This window comes from Rhinopithecus bieti, unplaced genomic scaffold (genome assembly GCF_001698545.2).
Source record: "Rhinopithecus bieti isolate Rb0 unplaced genomic scaffold, ASM169854v2 scaffold_5130, whole genome shotgun sequence".
Classification (NCBI taxonomy): domain Eukaryota; kingdom Metazoa; phylum Chordata; class Mammalia; order Primates; family Cercopithecidae; genus Rhinopithecus; species Rhinopithecus bieti.
The window spans coordinates 1,947,703-1,967,481 of NW_016804792.1; the positions used below are offsets into that span (position 1 = coordinate 1,947,703).

The 19,779-nt window shown below is 46.6% G+C and overlaps 2 long non-coding RNA genes across 17 annotated transcripts; one reads left to right on the forward strand and one right to left on the reverse strand.

Annotated features, from left to right (window-relative positions):
• Nucleotides 1–1,226: 1,226 nt before the first annotated feature.
• On the reverse strand, nt 1,227–13,773 carry LOC108528577 (uncharacterized). Of its 8 annotated transcripts, XR_001885213.1 has the most exons (7): nt 13,610–13,773; nt 12,037–12,144; nt 11,729–11,910; nt 7,667–7,788; nt 6,329–6,482; nt 2,224–2,466; nt 1,227–1,548 (listed from the first exon to the last, which is right to left on the reverse strand). It is a non-coding gene; the product is annotated as an uncharacterized LOC108528577 (long non-coding RNA). The 8 variants fall into 8 exon arrangements; XR_001885210.1 differs by lacking the exon at nt 1,227–1,548 and having other exon boundaries at nt 1,559–2,466; nt 12,037–12,141; XR_001885208.1 differs by lacking the exon at nt 1,227–1,548 and having other exon boundaries at nt 1,559–2,466.
• LOC108528576 (spermatogenesis-associated protein 8) lies at nt 10,460–16,013 on the forward strand. Of its 9 annotated transcripts, none has more exons than XR_001885207.1 (4): nt 10,460–11,546; nt 14,596–14,702; nt 15,063–15,173; nt 15,408–16,013. It is a non-coding gene; the product is annotated as a spermatogenesis-associated protein 8 (long non-coding RNA). The 9 variants fall into 9 exon arrangements; XR_014485081.1 differs by lacking the exon at nt 10,460–11,546 and adding an exon at nt 12,626–12,667; XR_014485077.1 differs by lacking the exon at nt 10,460–11,546 and adding an exon at nt 12,984–13,006.
• The last annotated feature ends 3,766 nt before the right edge of the window (nt 16,014–19,779 follow it).

The window sequence follows — 19,779 nt, forward strand, 5'->3', positions numbered from 1 at the left end:
GCTGGGGTGAAGGTACAGAAATAGGTTGGGGTTTAGGTGAAGTGAGGAAGTGGTGGGCATACTTTGGACCTTCAGATCCTTCATGCTGTTTTCATAGCTACCTCATCTGGCCCCTATATGTTCTCTGGATGTACCTTCTCTGTCAAATTACATTTCATGTCCCTTTCTAGGAACCAAGGAATAAAGCTGCCCCAGGCACTGCCCTTCAAGGGAAGAGAGTGGCCTGGCATGGCTGACAGCACGGCACCACCACCTTCGCGTCTGTGCTTCTTCCTCCATCTGTCCGGGAGCCTCCGTTTTTTGGCCTCTGCCATCAAATCACATTTCCCTGCATTACTTTTTTTTCCTGCTCCATCTTTAGTTTTCTTCTTCTATGTTACTATCTTTCTTTGGCCATCATATCTTTACATTGTCTTTCTAGACATCTGAAAAAAATTGACTTCTCTGTCTTCCTATTTCCTTCTTCCTCATTTGTCTGTTTGCCTCTTATTTTGTTCATTTAATATCATTTTTAGACAGAAAGGGATGATTGGAGCCTGAATGGCCAAAGGGACTGAGGACAAAGCTCTGATTTTTTATCTTGCCCAAATTCCTATCCTAAGGAGTCTGGGGAGTCATGCCCTATAAGCCATAAATCTCATCAGATGGGTTTTATTTGACCCTGTGTATCGTGACTTACTTTCCCGTTTGACTCTGGCATAACAAGGAAGAAAATCAAAGTGTTTTACCCCAAAATATATTTTCTTGCTATACCTTGAAATTGCCCTGCAAAGTCTCTTGTGGGAAAAAATCCACATTCTGTAGAGAATCCCCTTTCCCCTTTGTTTTCCTTCCTTTCTTTCTAGATCCAGGAGATAATCAACTAAGAGCCAGGCACCCTTTTAGGTCTGATAAAAAAACATTTTACAATCTGCTCTCTGTCTCTGAAGTCTGCTATCTGCACGATTCCTCTGCACAGTAAAACTTGGTCTGCACAATCCTTGACCTTAACCTGAACATTCCTTTCCATTGATCCCAGGTCTTCAGATAAACTCAACCAATTGTCAACCAGAAAATATTTAAATTTACTTATAGCCTAGAAGCCCCTGCTTTGAGTTGTCCCAACTTTCTGAACCAAACCAATATATTTCTTAAATGTATTTGATTGATGTGTCATGCCTCCCTAAAAATACATAAAACGCAGCTGTACCCTGACCACCTTGGACACATGTTCTTAGGACCTCCTGAGGGCTGTGTCATGGGCCATGGTCACTCCTATTTGGCTCAGAATAAATCTCTTCAACTATTTTATGGAGTTTGGCCATTTTTATCAATAGGGCAATGTGAGAATAGAAGGAAAGGGACAGGGCACCATTTTGCCACCCTAGAGGCGACTGGTTCAACCAAGATCACCCTGCCTTTGAAAAACATGTGGAAATCTCATTTTCCCACTTTCTCAGATGCCCCAGCCTCTGCTTCTCCCACTGTCATCACTTGCCATGAGAAGAATGACATCTAAAGGGGAGTTCCCTGCTCATCATCCTGACCATCTGGCTCTTTCTTCTCCACCTGGGAATAGAAAGAAGTTACCCACTGTCACCTTCTTGAACCCCACTGTGATTTGCAAATTCCCATAGGATGACTCCTTAAGGGACACTCTGCTCCCTGACTGACTCCAGCCTCCTTTCCCGCAGTCCACTCCTCCTTACTCAACAGTGACATTCTCAGTGGGGGAAAACAAATTCTCAATTGAATTTGAGTTCTCAACACTACCAGGAGTTCAATATAAGATAAAGCTCAATAAATATTTGCCAAGTAAAGTGATTTTCATCAAGGAGTTTAGATAAAGAGTTCTCAAGTGTTTTCATGTATCTATTAAGTAAGTCAGCGGAGAGTCAAGTAAAGCATGAAGTAAGGATAAGAAAACCTGAAGACAAAGGAGAGAGACAAGTATATGAGCACCGGGACTGGTGGGTTTTTTTAGGACGTGAACCTTAAAGTTGGAGCAGTTTCTCTGAAAAGTCTGAGACTGCTGTGGGTTTTCTGCAACTCTGTGCCTGCACTGCTCTGGGCCCTACAAAGGAACGTGTCTCCTGCAATAAACTGATCAAGACCAATTCCAGGTCCCAGCTGAAGGAAAATCTGGGCCTAGCTTTTACACTTGGTTCGAGAGCCTTGACCTGAATTATGATGGGACCATTTTTCTAGCAGTGCAGATTTTTTTGTGGTTCCCCCCTCTCTCACCCATATCTTGTCATGAAGAAACCTGGTTCAGGCTACAGTTGAAGTCCTCTGAAGTTGAGTTTACCATCAAACAGTAGTTTAGTAAAATTCCTGAGAAAGCAGATATCCTCGTGTGATTTACTCAGTAGATGTTTACTGAAATGGGAAGAAGGTTGTACTCCAGGCCTTATGGTGGATGACGGCAAAGCAAACATAACAAGCTTCTACTGTGAAGAGCTCTTCTTTGTGGCCATTGTATCAAGGCTAAAAAGTCAAGGAAAAACAGTCCTCAGCACTTCAGTGCTCTTGTTTTGAAGACTTGGTGAATACAGCAAAGCATCTTCTAACTTCACCTGTCTCCCGTCCCTCCTGCTGCCACTGGAAGAGGTTCTGTTGGGATGAGCACAGAGGCTTGCCTCTCCACTCCAGAGCACAGGATTAGGACCTCTCACCAGGCCAAAGGCCAGCGATTGCAAATGAAGCAAGCACCTCTCCCTCACTGTAGTAAGGTGAGACAAGTTCCCGAGTTTAAGAGCACTTCACTGGATGGTGTCTAGTGGATACTAGACACCTTCTCCTGCCCTAAGTGGGGCAAGGGGCAATGATGGGGACCTAGACCTTGGGTAGCATCCAAACCCATCTGCAGAAGCATCAACTCTGAGTTAGAATAACTTATTTCGAAAGCTGAAGAGAGAAATTTTCTGGGGATATTTCAGTGGCCGCAAGCAATCTAACTTCATCCAACCACATTTTTCACTCCTTTGCTTCCATGTGTACCAGGAGCCCGCCTGGGAGTGGGGTTTGTGATGACTGTGGGGCACATTTCCAGCCTTTTGCGTATCTTTCTGGCCTCCACACCAAAGGCTAGAACCCCTTCTCTCTTCCCTGTATCTTTCAATGCTTCCCTCATTTACCTTTTCTTTGCATTCCCTCATCCTGCTCCTTTCTGAGTGCTTTCCTCTATGGTTTTGTCTTTCTGCAGGAGCTGTGAATGTGTGGGGAGAAGCATGAGCATGCTAGGGACAGATGGTGGGCTCACCGGGACAGAATATTGTAGCTAGAGTCCCGCTTCTGCCCTTTGCCCTCTCTGAATCCCTCCAGGTCTGTGACATGGACACCTCTGTTTCTGCCTTCTGCTGGCATTCTCTATCTGTTGCTTGCCCCCAGTCTCCTCATCACTGCTCTGCACTCTGGATTTTCTCCTAGGGGAAGCAACCAGTTCTTTTGTTATTTTTCTGCTGCTGTCACTCTTTGTTATTTTATTTCTATGTCTTGTTCTTTTTATGTATCTCTTTGTATCTTTCTATATCTCTCTCCCTACCTAGCAGATTCTCTTTCCCTAGTGGGGCCATTGTGGCTCATCCATTTGACTTTTTCTTTCATAGGAGGAACAGGACCCTGGGATGGCTACGGTGGGGTTAGAAAGCAGGAGTGGAGTTGGACATCAGCGAGCAGCTTCCAGGCTGGGGGACCTTGTGCCCTGGAGGTGGTGTTTCACTCTTTGTATCCCTTCTGGTCTTGCCTTTTCATTGATCACTCTTTTTTCACTTTTCCAGTAGCCACCATTTGGTTTGCAGACATGAAACCAAACCTTCTCACACTCACCCCACGGGCTTTCTGTCTGCTTCTAGCTGGGAACTCTGACAATGAGGTTTCCCTCTCCAACTGTGGACCCCATTATTAGAAACACATCCAGAAAGGCTGACTCAGTCCGGGGAGTATCTACTCTGTCAGAAAGTTCCTTCCCAGGAACTTCTCAAGCCCAACCCCAGCCACTCACAGACTAGAGGCTTTAAGGATTTTTTCCATTTGCCATCCAAGACCTTGACTCCCTATGTTAGCTTACAAACTCAACTTCACCTCTAATGTCTTGGAAGCTACTGGACGCGATTTTACAAGATTGCTTTTAGAGGAAAAGACACGGTTTCTCATTCATTTTTGAATCCCCAAGACTTATTAGAGTATATGCCTCACACTTGAGATTCCATGGATGTGTTTTGAATAATATTAAAATAGTAATGTCCAGTTCCTAAGGTGCTTTATGGGTATGAGTGACAATGATATCCAAGAGTCCCAGGGGCAGAAATGGTAAAGAATCCAGGATGTAAAGGTCTGGACAAGAGTGGGGAGAGAAGAGGAATATAAATCCATGAGTTCTAGAAGGAATTGGGTATTAGCTTGTCAGGTAAGGCAGCTTCAGTGTGTCAGAACATCTGCAATGGAAGAATTCTAATAGATCCCAGGCAAGTGGAAGTCAGTGAGTTAGTGGTGGCAGGAATTCCCAGACCGGGCTTTCCCAAGCAGGTGTAGCCAAAACTACAGATCAAGACAAGTCCCGTGAGCCCTTAATGAAAAAAATAAAAGGTACATATTAAATTTATGGATTAAAAAAAAAATGCTTGTGAAAAAGAATAGAGTTCATAAACACTCGCTTCAAAATAGGCATTCTCATTTGCAACACGAAGTCCCATTAGTAAAGAGATGTGGGTTTCCCAGGAAACTCAGAGCTCAGTATGAGTAAAGTCTCCTGAGACAAGTATCAGTCCAAAGAAGTTGACTGGGAATGAATTGGGGGTGATCAAAGCCAAGAACCAGGAAGATGGGGCGTAATCCCAAGTAAAGTGAATAATGAAATAAAAGGACGATGACTGGTTCAGGCCACCAGAGCAAGGCGCTCTTATCGTTTTCGGAGATGGAGTCTCGCTCTGTCACCCAGTTTGGAGTGCAGTGGCGCAATCTCAGCTCACTGCAACCTCCACCTCCCAGGTTCAGGCAATTCTCCTGCCTCAGCCTCCTGAGTAGCTGGGACTACAGGCACATGCTGCCACGCATCTATCTATCTATCTATCTATCTATCTATCTATCTATCTATCTATCTATCTATCTATTTTATTTTTCATATTTTAATAGAGACAGGGTTTCACCATGCTGCCCAGTCTGGCACTGAACTCCTGAGCTCAAGCAATCAGCCCACCTTGGCCTCCCAAGTGCTAGGCAAAGCATTCTTAACAGCCTAATTTTGCCTTGTCTTTCTAAAAGAAGCTCTTCTAATAGGTCGTTTGATAATTTCCTATAGCATAAAAATGAGGTTATGCTCAAGCTTTTGTTGGAAAGTCATTCTTCCTCCTACCTTGGGGCAGGCAGCTCACCCTACTTCCTATATGGATATACATCCCTTCCAGGAGTGAAAAACAACTCAAAGTTTGACCCTAATTGTTATTGCTCTTCCTGGGGACAGTAGGGCCCCTTTAGTTTTGGGAGTGCCTATTTTGAAGGGAGAGTTTGTGGGCTTGGGTCAATCTAATAATTCTCTCTTCAATGCTGAATCTGGGATATGGCCTGGCTTAGAACCAGGTAAGGATGAAGACCTCAAGGGAACAGCCCAGAGGATGGAAGCCTAGTAGCTGGCCTCACAAGGACTTGAATTCCTTTAACCACTAGCCACTCCCCTAACCATAGCCCTCTCTATCTGCCCCACGCCCTTGCCTCCAACCTACACACACATTCCAAAGTGCGAGCTGTCAGAGGGCTAACTGGAAGCAAGCCCCAGCTCCTCCCTTTGGCAAAATGCCCTCTTTTCCTTTCTTCTTCTCTTAGGCAGCCTTATCGAGGCTCATTCTACACAGAGTTCCTCTCCCTCAGAAACTTACGCTGAGGATCAGAAGGGGGAACAGGCAAGTCAGACAGTGATTTGTTTCAAAGTGCCTCTGACCATCGTGGTCTTTCATTTCCATCACAGTTCTCTTTCCAGAGCAAGACTGGACCAAGGTATGCATTCCTGGACAAAGGTTCCTGGATCCCCATGTCCTTGACCCAGCTCTGATGCCCCAGACCCCACCTCCCCCTTCTCTTCCCTCTTTCCCCTCCCTTCCCCTCCTGTCCTTTCCCTTCCCCTCGCCTCCCCTGCACTCCATGTCTGTTTTCTTCAGGACTCTGCTGCTCTCTGCTCTTGCTTACTTTGCCTTGCTGCAGGACATCCTCGATATCCTGCAAGAGCAGGAAGCAGGATGCGTCTGTGTTGGTCTATGTTAAAAATTTTAATTGTCTACAGCATGACAAAATAGGTACCATGAAGAAAGGCCTATGGACATTCCAGGCAGAGCAAAGCAAAAGCAACCTCTTTTACCTGATCTATTGCTTGAGTTCAACCTCATTAGCCAGATTGTTCTCATTGCTGCCTTCCTTCCTTCTTGGAAGGCTCCACAGACAGGAAAGGGATGGTCCACGAGGCACAAATTTCTGACCCATCACTTCCCTTCTCTTGGTTTTCTAGTCTCCACCTGGAAATAGAAAAGAGTTCCTGATCCAAGCACTGTATTTCAGTCACCCAAGACCACAATCTTGGAAACCTCTGCCCCCCTGGGGAGTGAGAGCCTGTTTCATTGCCATGTGCTACTCTGAGGACAGGCCAAATATCTCCAAAGGCATTTCCATTAAAGAGATTGCCAGGCCTTGCAGTCTTTTACTATGGCTGCCTTGATGACTCTAGGGTTCTCTCCTAAGCATCAGGGCATGGGGACATTATATTGCATTTAACATGGGGCCGCAGGATTGCACACTTGATTGTCTGTATGCCCCCTTCACATTGGGAGCTTACTGAAGGCAGAAGGTTCTCACAGGGCAAGGATGCAGATCCTTCTCTAACTTAGCAAATTCATCAATGGGATGTGTGGGCTATCCTAGAGGAGTAAGTTTCTTGAAGTTAGCTGGAGTCAAAGGGCACTGATGAAGGAAAAGCCTGTCAGAACCAGACTAGTCCCGGGCCCTAGACTATAGGTTAGGGTATCTTGGTTATTTAATTATTGTGATTTGGACATTCTTGACAAGTCTTCTGCTTCTCTGAATTCCCATTTGCAGGCTTAGTTTGTTCTCCTTCTAAGAGAGTTCTGCCTGGGACCTGCTTAGAAGTTTTCTTGAGGCTGCCTGGGCTTTGGAAGGGAATAAAGTGATAAACATTCTGGGCTGGGCTTTCGCAGAAGTCAGGAAATCACCTGACCATGAATAACCACCCACTGTCTGAAAAGTAGTCAGCCCCTGACCCTGGTTCTTTTTCATTTTGTTAAGAAATGTCCACTACTAAGCTTAAACTTTCTTTGGGGAAGAAACTCATCCACATGCCTTCGCCTTTCTGCTTTTGAGAAAGTTTAAAGCTCTTTGGAAAGGAGAGACCAGATAGGAGGAGGAAGGACTAAAGGGCAGAAGCGGAGGGACTTCCCAAACAAGCACAGAACTGTCCACCAGGCCCATCCAGGCTAGAGGTGAGCTATGACCAAAGCTGTCCAGAGCCTGCAGGGCAGAGTTGTGGGTCCCTGGCTGCCAAGGGGCAGCTAATGAGGACAGCAGCAGGAATTGGGTCTCTAAAGGCTGAGCACTTGTCTCAGGTACCCTGTGTGCCGCCACCACTCTCCATCTGCATATTTCCTCCACAAAGAATCCCTACAGATGGGGCCAAGGATCAGCTAACCTGGCGGCTTTGGGAATTGCTTGACTCAGAGGATAGTAGCAGTGTCACGCCCAGCCAGGTCTCCGCTCTCTCGCTTCTTTCTCTCTTCTCTTCAGTCTTCTTAGTTAATTTGGGCCCTACACCTGGCCAGAAGGTAGCAAGATAATTGGTAGCCAAGGAGATGAGCCACTCTAGATAAGGCAAGTAACTTATATCTCTGAATCACAGAGAATACTGGTGGTTCTATCCCAGGAGAGACCTGTCTATCCCTTGTCCTTCCTCCACTGAAAATCTCTAATGACTCAAATTTCTGTCTTTTTAAACCATGAAATTCAGAGGAATTTGACTCTTCCCCTGGAAGCCAGCCAGCCAAAGGCTCACTGTGCCCAACAATTTCATATTTTGGTCTCTGTACTTCTCTCTTCTCCCCCTGTGGCTATGGCTGTCTGCCCCTCTGGGTGCCTTGTTTCCACTTTTACTGTCTCTAATTTTGTCTCTGATCATATCTTCCCCACTACTGTTTTGGTTCTGTCTTTCTCAGGGGGCTTTATCTCCCCCTGTCTCAGTCCACAAATATAACCCCAGAACCTCTGTCTCTGTCTCTCCAGGGTCTCGAGGTCTCTAGACATTTGAGTCAGATGAAAATGCCCTCCTTTGGCATTCTTTCTTTGTAAAGAATGTGTTGGGGCTCCACAAAGAGTGACAGCAGAGAAGGGTTCTGACCCCATGTCACTCCTATCCATCCTCAAAACTGAAGGGAGGACACCTTCTCTCCTCCCCATGCCATGTCTAAAAAATTGCAATGAAACACACGCATTACAAAATTTACCATTTAATCATTCCCCAAACCTGGCTTTCTAATGACAAGGAAGCGACATGTGAATGATACCCTTGAATGATGCTGTAGCCTCACCCCTGCTCCTCTTGGCCCCCTTCAGGAGCCCCCGAGACTCCCATTGGCCATCATCTGGGCTGCCCCATCTTCTTAAGATCAGCCCACCACCCTCTGCCCTTCAACTGAGAACACAAAAGGAGGCAGCTTCCAGACACAAGTCTAGCCCATACAGCACTGACCTCCCCAAAACCTGGATCCTGGGGGCTTCCCTGCTCCACCTCCCCTAGTCCTGTGCTGGTCGCAGAAAGCATCTGATGCTTCTTCCTGTCATAAGCCCATATGACACCATCAGAACCCTTAAGAGATGGAGTTTCCAGAATTTCAGGGCACTCTCCACATTGGACATGTAGCCCTGAAGATTTCTCCTGGTCCTTAAAATGCCAGTATGGCATAAAGGGAGACAATGGGATTTGACATCCCCAAAATCTGGATCACAGGGGCTTTCCTGCTCCTTCTCCCCTAGTCCTGTGCTCGTCTGAGGAGACCTCTGAACCATGTCCACCCAAAGTAGTGTCTCCTGTAAGACCATGAGACCTTGATGGGCAGAGGCCTGCTCACTCCTTGCCACTCCTAAAATATTTTCTAATTGAAGCTGTTTTCTAGTAACGTTTTAGCTACCTTTACAATCTAAAGTTTTTTTAGTTCCCTGTGAGGTACAATAGAAGAGATAGGCTATGAGGGCTTGATATCTGAAGTCTAAGGAAGGCCCCAGCAAGCATCACCAATACCCCCTCCCCATGAGGACCGTACCTTTCCCCAAGATGCAGTGAACTACTTAAAGTTAGGGACTATGTGCCACTCTCTATTTTATGTCTCGTATCAAGGCCAAGTTAATAGCTGTTCAGTGAACAATACATCAGTGAATGGAGACATGACTGTGGAGAGTGGTGGAATGAGAAAGGAAAAGAAAGCAGGCTGGCTTTGTTTGTTTTGGTGCCATGTACTCAGACAAGTCATGAGTGGCAACTTCTGTGAGACTTTGGCTTGGGGTCCAAGACGACCTGAAAGTGGCAGGTCACTCACGGGTCAAATACTCAAAGCAGCTGATCCAGAGCAAACCACCTTGGAAGCCAAGCTGAAGAGCAGCCCTCAGCCTAACCTCGTGGAGCAGGCTACTGCTGCTTGCTTCTTGAACTGAACTGTGATTTGACCATTTTTCAGGCACCCAGATCTCATCCTGAGACCCCCCTTTTTACAACCACAACTGCCGCAGGGGAGCTTGTACCATCTCTCAGCTCTGGTCTCTTTGGTGGGCCCTTTCATAGGCAGAGCTCTCTGGGCAAGAGCAGTTGGGGAGCCTTACTCCACTTGAGGGGTCCTTTGGGTCCAGGACCAACCCTTCTCCCTATCCGTGGGGTCTAGGGGTGCAGAGAGGGCTGTGTGGTGGCACTGACTCTCAATGGCAGGGCTTCCTGGGGACTGGCTTCGGGTGCATATCACGCAAGTGCTTATCCATGTAGTTTCTGGGCACAGAGCAGCCCAGTCCCTCCCCAGACAAAGGGCCACTCCTTTCCCAGCCTGCCTGCCCAGGGCTGAGCTAGGGTCCCTTGTGTCCTCCACAAAACTGAGCTTCCCAGGGCTGCCTGAGTCCCAGGGAAGGGCGAGTGGGATCCAAGACCCATGTCCCCACCCTTCAGCCCCAAACAGTCCTTTCTCTCCTTGACATCAGCTATGGAGCCACGTTCCTCTCAGTGGGAAACAGACTTTAGTTAAGATGCAGATCTTTCTGAAAGAAAAAATGAAAAAGGTATGGGGCTGCGAGCATCTTCTCTTCAGAGTCAGCTGTGCCTGGTCAGGCAGGGCAGCTGCTGGAGGGAATCCTTTGACGTTAGGGGGAAGCTTCCCAGAGACACCTGGATAGGGCTGGAAGGTGGGAGAGAGGCTCAAAAACACATGCCTTGTTGCCCGTATGGGTTTGGGTCTGGCCCAAGACAAGGGCCAGTTGTCATGCACTCCTTGTAAACTAGGGATGAGCTTTGCCCCAAGGGAGGTGGGCAGCTGGGGCACCCTCAGCCCATGGCTTCTTGACTTGGCCACTTCTGTTTCTCTTCATCTGCATTCTATCCCCAAGAGAGGCATGTCCCCAGAGTTAGGGGCAGAGGGACGAAGCACAGACCACATCCCTGAAGCTTTCAGGCTCAATCCTCTTTGGGCGAGGTCCAGCCAGTCACCTCTTCCTGTGCTGTTAGCCTTGTCCTGACCTCACTCTGACTTTGGTTTCCTAAGGGACACTCTTCTTCCTCTCATCTCCTTCCTTCTTTTTTGACACCATGAGGTTTTTCATCCTGACTCTTTGTTCTGCTCTTGCTGTGCTTTCTCTTTCTTCACATATAATCTCAGCATTTACTTTTCTGTTTCTGCCCATTTGTCTCTCCTGAGTTGGGAGTCCTGTGGATATTTAAGACTTATCAAATAGCCCTCTGTTTAGATGTACTCCCCAGCAGTGATAGCCCAATACAGGGGCAGCAGGGAGTAGGCAGGCTGTCATTCCAGCTGGGTCATCTTCCTCCTTTCTCCTCCCCAGGCCAGGCTTTCTGGTGGCGAGGAAGCACCACCTTGGTGATACTCCAGTGCCAACTCCACCTCTTCGTGACCCCTTCCAGGAACCCCCTTCCCCTGCCAGCCAAGACTGCATTGATGATCATCTGGGCTGTCCCCATCTTCTTGGGACCCACCCTAGACCTCTGCCCTTCAACTGGGGACACTGAAGAGGCAGCTTGCAATTATGAGTCCAGTCCCTGTAGCACTGACATCCCCAAAATCTGGATACTGGGGGCTTCCCTGCTCCCCCTCCCCGAGTCCTGTGCTGGTCGGAGGAAACCTCTGAACCATGTCCATTATAAGTCCATATGGCCATCAGAACCCCTTCAAACCTGAGGTCTCCAGCATTTGGGGGCATTTTCAATGGCTGTCTTTGAGACCCCTCCCGCTGTATCCTAACTCGCCAAGTAGCTTTCTTTTCCCTGACATCGATGCTGCTCAAGGCAAGGACCCCAATTAATACATGTGAGTATGTTTTGGTTTTAGACTCTAAATTCCCTAATGGGCAAAGAACTTTCTGGTTTCTAACTTCCTATCTGCCTGGTGAGAGGCAACAAATATTGACTCCGCTGGAGGATTTTTTGATGTTAACTTCCTCCCAGTAGCTGTATTTACCCATGAGAGCAGGGACTAAGGGATGTGTCTACCTGAGCCATCCGCCTGCATCCTGTATTTCTCTCTTCATTCTCGCATGTCAGTCTGCCCTTTCTCACCACCCAGGAAGGTACTTGAATGCAGGAACTTTGTCTCATTCATTTTTATATCTCCTCTGCCCAGCAAAGCTCAACAAATATTTGATAAAGCAATGAGCTTACAGATGGGTGAATTCCTAAACAAATATCAAAGGAGAGTGGCAATAGGGAAATGCAAAGGGAAGTGAGTGGTGTGGTGTCCTGTCCAGGACACCACCCCTACCAGGATGCCTGGCAGTTGGGTCTGTTGAACTTTGATTTACCTAGAAAGGTTTTAGTGGACCTTCCCCACAAAATCGTTTTCTGCTGGCTCTCTACATGTGTGATCATGATCCAACAGCAACACCTCAGTTAGATGCTCCAGAGCCCTGCTTGAAGAGAAATCCTACATCCATCTCCTCCTGCTTAGTATGGGAGCACTGAGCAATTTTGGGAGCCATTTATTTCCTTCCTTGGGATCACACTTCTTCCCCAGATGTCTGATTTTGGTTTTCCTCTGCAGCAATGGCCTTCATCTCCCAGGGCACTGGGACCTGAGATAGCAGAGTTGGCCAGCAGGAGGACTATGTGAGGCCTTCTGTGGGTCCAAAGGGAGTTCCCCTACCCCTTGGGATTGGAGGAAGGAAAAGTAGAGGTGCTCCTGCTAGGGTTTTGAGAGCAGCCTCATGGGGGCTTTTGTGAGGGGGGCATGCCTTGGCACCCCCCTCTTCTGGCTATTCTGTGCTGTACCCACTAGGCTTCAAGCAGCCTCCCCAGAGGAGGTAGCCCAATCTCCTCCACCCGGGAGCCATTTCTGAGTCTCCCTCACACCTGAGCTTCCCTGGACAGGAGACCTCGTCTAGAGTCTGAAGAGTCCGGGAAGACCTCAAGCCTGTCCCTTTCCCCTAGGCTAAGGTACTAGGTGCTCAGCCCTCCACCGTTATGGGGGTGTTTCCCGGCCATTCAGCTGATCACTGTTAAGCTATCATTTCTCTCTGGAAAGGGAAAGGATGCCCGAACCCCATCTCTCTACTCAACCTTCCTGGGTTCTATTCCCTTGTTTCTGGGGCAAGGCTTTTGGGAGGGTTGGAGGGAGAGGGGATGAGGGAACAGGAGAAGGACACTTTGAGCTTTCTGCCCTCCTCCTGTCCTGCCTTAGCTGGCCCCTTTCACTTCCTGTCTCCTGCCTCTGACTGGAATGAGAAGAAAACGCCTTGCACGTCCCAGGTCCACCCTCCAACGCTGGCTGGTCCAGTAGGCTGTTTCTTCTGCACTATGTCCCTGGTTCCTGATTCTACCTTCCCCAGATCTCCACCATTCCACCCTTAGCTTCCTTCTCCTTGCCACCCAAGGAGTGGGTTGGCTTGGTTTCCCATTACTTCCCCTCTCTTTTACCTCCCTGCCGCTATCTTGCCAAAGGCTCTTTCCTGTCTGTGGTTCTACTTGATCTCTGTAATTTTTTCCTTCCCTCCATTCACCCTGGACCTTTTGCCCTCATGATTTTTCCTTTCCTCCTGTGTATTTGTCTCTTGATGACCCATTTTCCTTTCAGAGAAACTGAAGCTCAGATAGGTCAGGGGTAATGGCCTACATGGGAGAGTAGGACTTAGTAGATAAGGCCTTGTATCCTTGCAGCCCTGCCTTCTGTCTCGTCCCTCTTCCTTTTTGTCTTGGTCAGCCACTCAAAGGCTACAGTTCTGCGTCCAGCAGGGGAGCCCCTTGGGGGGTTCCAGAGTCCACCACTGCACACCCATCACCTTCACCCACTGCCTTGCTATAGCAAACCTGCAGCCACTCTGTATATTGTATATGTATATTTATCTATTTGTATATAGATATACAATTTCAAGAACCTACTAAAGGAGGAAGCCTCACTGCTATGCAGCCTGACAGGTTATCAAGTGGGTCTCTTTGAATTCCTTCTCATTTCTAGGAGAGTTAGGAATCATGAGGTGCCCCCCCTGCAGACCCCAGAGCTGCTGCCTTCCCCAGGTGTGCAGGAAGTTTGTAAGAGACTGGGACCCTTGGCTGCCCAGCTGCCTCCCCTCCCCCACCCGCCCAGTGGCAGTTGCGTCCGTTGGGGCTTCTGGGGCAGCCCACAGGGTTCCAAGCATGTAATAGCAGTTGCTCTTTAGAGCACCCACTTCACTTCTCTCATGTAGTTCTTGAATGCAGGACTCTCCTGAAGAAGGGGCTTCTAAATGGCCAGCCCATGCATCTTGTTCAGACCAGGCTGCTCCATCCCTGCTAAGCCCAGGGATTCACTTGTGTGTCTTTCTGGGATCACTGTCTTTTGTGGCAGCCTGGGCCTCAGGGAAGTAAGGGCACGAGGAGCAGCCCTGGCTGGGATGTCAGAGGCCTAGGAAAATTCCTGCCTCTACCAAGAAATTGCCCCCTCTTTTCAGAGGCTGCTTTGTCCTCGATATCTGATGTCCCATCCTTGTAGCTTCCAACTCCAGATGTAGGTCTGGCTCCTATTAAGCTACAATTTCTTTGTGGGAAGACAGTTATGAAATTGTGGCATTCCTAAGTCTCTTAACGTGAATTGTCAGAGCCCCTTCAGACCAGTGACTGGGGCCGGGCATTAGAGGCAGGTGGTAAGGACAAGAGGAGCAGCCCCTGTGTGCTTGGGCAGGCTGGAAGGGTTGGAGATAGGAGCTGAAAACACCCCAGATTTCTCAAATGGGCTTGAAGAGATCGCAGCCCTGAGATGCCTCCCACTCAAGCCAGAGATGAATATTTCCCAAAATCCAAGTCTGTGAGGCTGGGTCACAACACTGTCATTCAATGTGGGCTCCTGATGCTGACGGGACGTCCTGACATCCCTGTGTTCTCTCCTGCAGAACCTCATCGCGACATTTCCCAGAAGCCATGACATGTCCCTGCAGCTGGAAGCCTTTCAAGGGTGGCCCAGGAGGCCTCAAAGGCCTGATGTGGCCTGCAAAGGAAGGTAAGTAGGTGGCAGGGCTGAGTCTGTGCCTCAGAAGCTAACACTCCAGTTTCTTGACTTCCTCCCTTCTCCATTTCCTGAACCTGGATGGGTGCTGCCAAGGATGAGACGGAGGACCCCATTCATTTGTTAGGAGATCCAGAGTTCAGCCTCTCCAGTGCCTTGGCTGCCCGCTTCCTCACTCCTAAGTGCTACTCGTGCATATTTACTCATTGCTCCCTTTTCCTGAGACGGTGCCTATTCTCCTTTAAGAAGTATAAACCAGAGGAGCCTCTTCAGTGATAGCTGCCCACTACTGAGCCTCCTCCCTTCCTACAGCCTCTGCCCTCTCCAAGCTCACTCTGGCCTTTCTTATCCTAGGTAGCCTCCTGTCCTTTGTCTCTATTTTTGCCTTTGATCACAACTTCTCTCCTGTTGTCCCTTTGGAATGGCAGCATCATTCTGCAGTTTCTCAGTCAGCATGGGTTACAGGTTTGTGACGACAATGATGCATGCTCTCCCCATAGTGGCTCGATGGGCCTTGGACAATCACTTATGTACCCAAACGTGTTCTCCAGATAATCTTTCCTCTGTGTATACTAAGAGAGAATGTTTAGGGAGCTCTGTTCTCCTCACCCATTCTCTCTGTTTTTCTCTCCATCATCTGAGATGTCTTTCTCTATGTGCCATTCTGCCTCTAATTATCCTCTTTTTCTTTGTTTACAGAGAAGAGCTGTTCTCACGGAAAGATCCAAAGGGTTCAAAGGCGAAGGGTGCCATCTGCTTCTCCGCTGATTCAGAAGATAAAGAGGAGGAGTGCCCTGTTTCACCCATATTGCTGGTCCTGATTTTTCAGTAGTGTCCCTTACCCTGAAGCTCTTCCATTGGCCATCACAGAGTTAGCTAACAGCCCAGGGAACTGGTCTCTTTTCCTTTTCCCCTTACCACCTGGAACTCAACTGGAAAGGGCAATCAGATGACTCTATATCAGGCCCCACCACCTGGTCTTTGAAATTTCTGTCCTACCAGTGCCACAACTCCCTCTTCCACTTCTGAGCTACCTCCAAGAAAGGCCATCCTCAGCAGCCTAGTTATGCTTATCCTGGAATGCTGTATTCTGGATGTCTACTCAAGGCCAAACCCCAATATTGCCTTTTTTTCCCCTATTCAAGGCCAAGGCTAGGCTCTCTTCATTGTCTCCATTTCTCTTTCTCTAGAGCTCCTAGAGGGCAAGACACTTGTTTCTCATATATTTCTGGATCCTTGGAGCTTAGCTCAGAGCTTGGCATACATGCCCAGTGTGAACTTTTCTGAATAAAATAATTTCAAATGGCGTATACAAGATACTGGGTTTTTTTCTGAAATATATAGATTTAAAAGCAGCTGAAAGTAAGCTTGGGGGCCATCCTGGTGTGCTCAGGGAGAAAAATGAGGGAGATAAGGGCCGTGAGACAGGCATGCATGTGTTCAGAAGGGGATTTAAGGACCAGTGTGCCTACTGAGGCAGAGTTAAGACTCAGCACACACAATGCTGACCTTGAGGGCACTTCATCAATTTCAGATTCAAGGACTGTTATAGATCTTGAAGCAACCTATCATGGGTGGTAGTTGTTGCAAAAACACTGGAAAAAGACAAATTTCATCAGACTGTGATCAAAAAGGAATTTCATTCTCTGCCTAGGTAAGACTCTAGGAATTGTTGTGGGAATAGAACTGAGATTTGAAATATTTATCAACCTACTGTCTCTATGCACCTTTATGCTATATTATTCCATTTCCATTTTGCTCAGAGAGATATATGGGCTAGGTTTCTAGTTACAGATTCAAAAGCTAATATCTTAAAAGCTATTTCTGAATCTCCAACTGCACAAGTTTCCAGGTAAGATTAAAAATGTGAGTAAATTAACTTTTGCAGTCAAAAATTCTGTGTGTCTGTGTGCTGGTGCAGGGACATGCACACGAGTGTGGGATTTAAGCTTGTATGTGCCAGTGTGGTGGATTCAATGCACTCTACACAACTGTGGCCAAAATGTTGCGACCTCTGTTGCCTCTCCTACTAGAGATTCTTCACAATGGTGAGGCTAGACAGAGTACGATGTTGAAAAAGATGTGAACATCAAGACCATGGAGAGACAAAAAGAATATAGAGATCGATGAGCAGTGACTGACATGGAGGGCCACTGAGGGATATGGAGTCGGTGTCTTCCATATCTCCATATCTTCCCTGTTGTATCCCTCTTCCCTGTTCTCACTGCCAGTGTTTGGATGGGGACTATCGGCTCTTCTGGAGCCTTCTAAATCTACTCCCCCATCAGTCTCCACACTTTCCCCAAATTGGCCTTTCTAGAACTTGCATATGACCAAATGCTTTTAAGCTGCAAGCCACCTGGGACTCTACATTGCTCCTGCTCACTGCCATGCCAGTCCTTATTTTGTCTCCTAATTATCCTTAAGGTCCAGCTCAAGTCTTCCCTTTCTTATGTGAATGATTAGCTTTATGTATCAATTGGGCTAGACTGTATTACCTATTTATTCAATTGAACGTGGATCTACATTTTGCCAAGAGGGTATTTTGCAGATGTGTTTAATGCCTACAATAAGTTGAACTTTGATAAAGATGATCTTGGATAATCTGGGAGGACTTCATCCAATTGAGACAGAGTAAAGATGGGGCTTGCTTCAGCTCATCACCACTAGAGCATTCTTCTATGTATTCCCACTGATCACAAAACCCACATGACTACCTCACTGCTAAGAATTCCAGGAACTGGCCTTAGGAGATAACCAAGGTTGTGGAGTGTCCCACCTTTGGAAAGAATGCTGAACAATTGATTGACAGCTTTGTTGTTGCTGGTCAGACTACCAAGTCGCCCAATATTTAAGCTAACCATAATAATCAGATAATGCCAACTTGCATACCCTACCCCCTGACCCCCACTGACTTTGCCCAGTCCAGCCTACACACCCCACCCCTGATGTCAGTTCCCATGCTTGCTTAATAAGAAAGTTCAACTAGCACTTTTCAGAGAGTTGAGGGAATTCTCCCTCTGTCTCTCTTTGCTGCCCTCCTTATGTCCGGGCATCAGCTCTAATAATGTCAAAAAATAAGTCATTTAGGAGTTATGTATACCAAGTGTTGATGAATCCAGATGATGCCTTTTCCAATTTTGCAAATGACAGTACATCAATTAGGTTTTCCAGAAAATACAGAACCAGTAAGGTAGATAAAGGATAGATAGGTTGATGGATAGATTAGATAGATAGATAGATAGATAGATAGATAGATAGATAGATAGATACATAGATACATAGATACATAGATACATAGATACATAGATAAATAGATGGATGATAGATGGGGTTAAATGATAGATAGGTTGATGGATAGATTAGATAGATAGATAGATAGATAGATAGATAGATAGATAGATAGATGATAGATGGGGTTTTACTTCAAATGATTGGCTTACACAGTTGTGGGGTTTGGCTGGGTAAATTTTAAAATTGTGGGACAGGCCGACAGGTTAAAATCTCCAGGCAGGAGCCGATGTTGAAGAATTGGGGTAGAATTTCTCTTTCTACCAAAAAACCTCATTTTTGCTCTTAAGGCGATTCAGCTGAATGTGTTCCTAACCAGGGGGGTTCTTGGACTCTCAATGCAATATCACACTCTCTACATCATACCCTCTAAATTAATATTTGCAATGACGGCAGAGCAAGCATGGATTTTGTGGGTCTTAGTCTACAAAGTCAGGGGTATCGGAAGTATCACATTATTTTCTTTCCACTTCCCTCTGAGCATGTCTGCACTAGAGAGGCAGGACATTTTGTCTCAGTCACAACAGGAGTCGTCTCCTTCTCAGAGGTGTGCAAGGACTTCTGGATCTCAAGGAGCCCTAAAGTACTAAAAAGACCCCTCCAGCCATTTGTCTCAGGAGATTGGCATAGTTTCTCCAATGCTTATATTCCAACACACATGACCCCATGGTGCCTTGGATGCAGAAGTGCTGCTGACTTTGTGTCATGTCTGGGGTTGTCCCTGTGCCCTGGGGTCCAGACTCACTGGTGAACAACACAACTTGCCCTCTCTGTGGGCTCCTCACCTCTACCAACACCAAACTGGCTCCACCTTGCATGCAGGGTCCACTGACATTTTCTGCTTAATTGTCTAGGTGGAGTTTCTTTCTCCTTTAAACCAGTTGAGATAATCCTTCTCTTTCCTTTTTTGGAACAAGGAAGCATCATCTCTTTTAGAAATTTAAGCTTAAGCTTTTACAAAAGTCGAAAGAGCTACTGATTTTAAGTAGGTCGCTGCAACAATCCCTGTAGCAAGAAACCCCAAAGAACCTGAAAGATCAAACACAGATTGCTTAATAAACTGTGGTGATATACATGATTATTCATCTATCTTCCCACTAAAACATCCATAAGACATTTTAGAACAATAGCTATAAAGATGGTAGTGAGATCAAGTGAACTTTTCTCTCCACGTATTTGCCCATATTTTATACATGTTTTATAATAAACATATTGTTTTGGTAATGTAAGAAACTATCAAAAGAAAGAGGTCAAAAGAAAGTGGTAGAGTCCAAAGACTCAGGACCAAATTCCAGCTTTGCTACTTACTTGCTTGATGACTTTTAAATCTCGATTTGCTGAACTGTTAAAGTGAGATAATACCAAACTTTTGTTTTTTGGATCAAATCAGCCAATGTGTGTCAAGTTCTTGGTGTATCCCAGTACCTAGTATATGTTTAGTACATAGTCACAGCTCTTAACCCTGCTGGACTGTGAGTTTGAGGGCAGGACTGGGTCTCTTTTCTCCTTTATCTTCGTCATGGAAGATAGTCAAAAGTTATTCATTACAAGAATGAACAAATGAAGAATTTATTTAATCCTAGATCTGTCATTCCAAAAGTTAGATTATTTCTCTGTACTGAACATATTCACTTAAAGTCCCTTTGGGGGCTGCGCATGTACATGTTTTTTAAACAGACTGGCTTTTTTTGTGTGTGTGACAAAATTCCTGGAGAGACTTTGACCCACAAAAGATGTTTCATGCCACCTGCCATAAGTCCAAATGTATTAGTCCATTCTC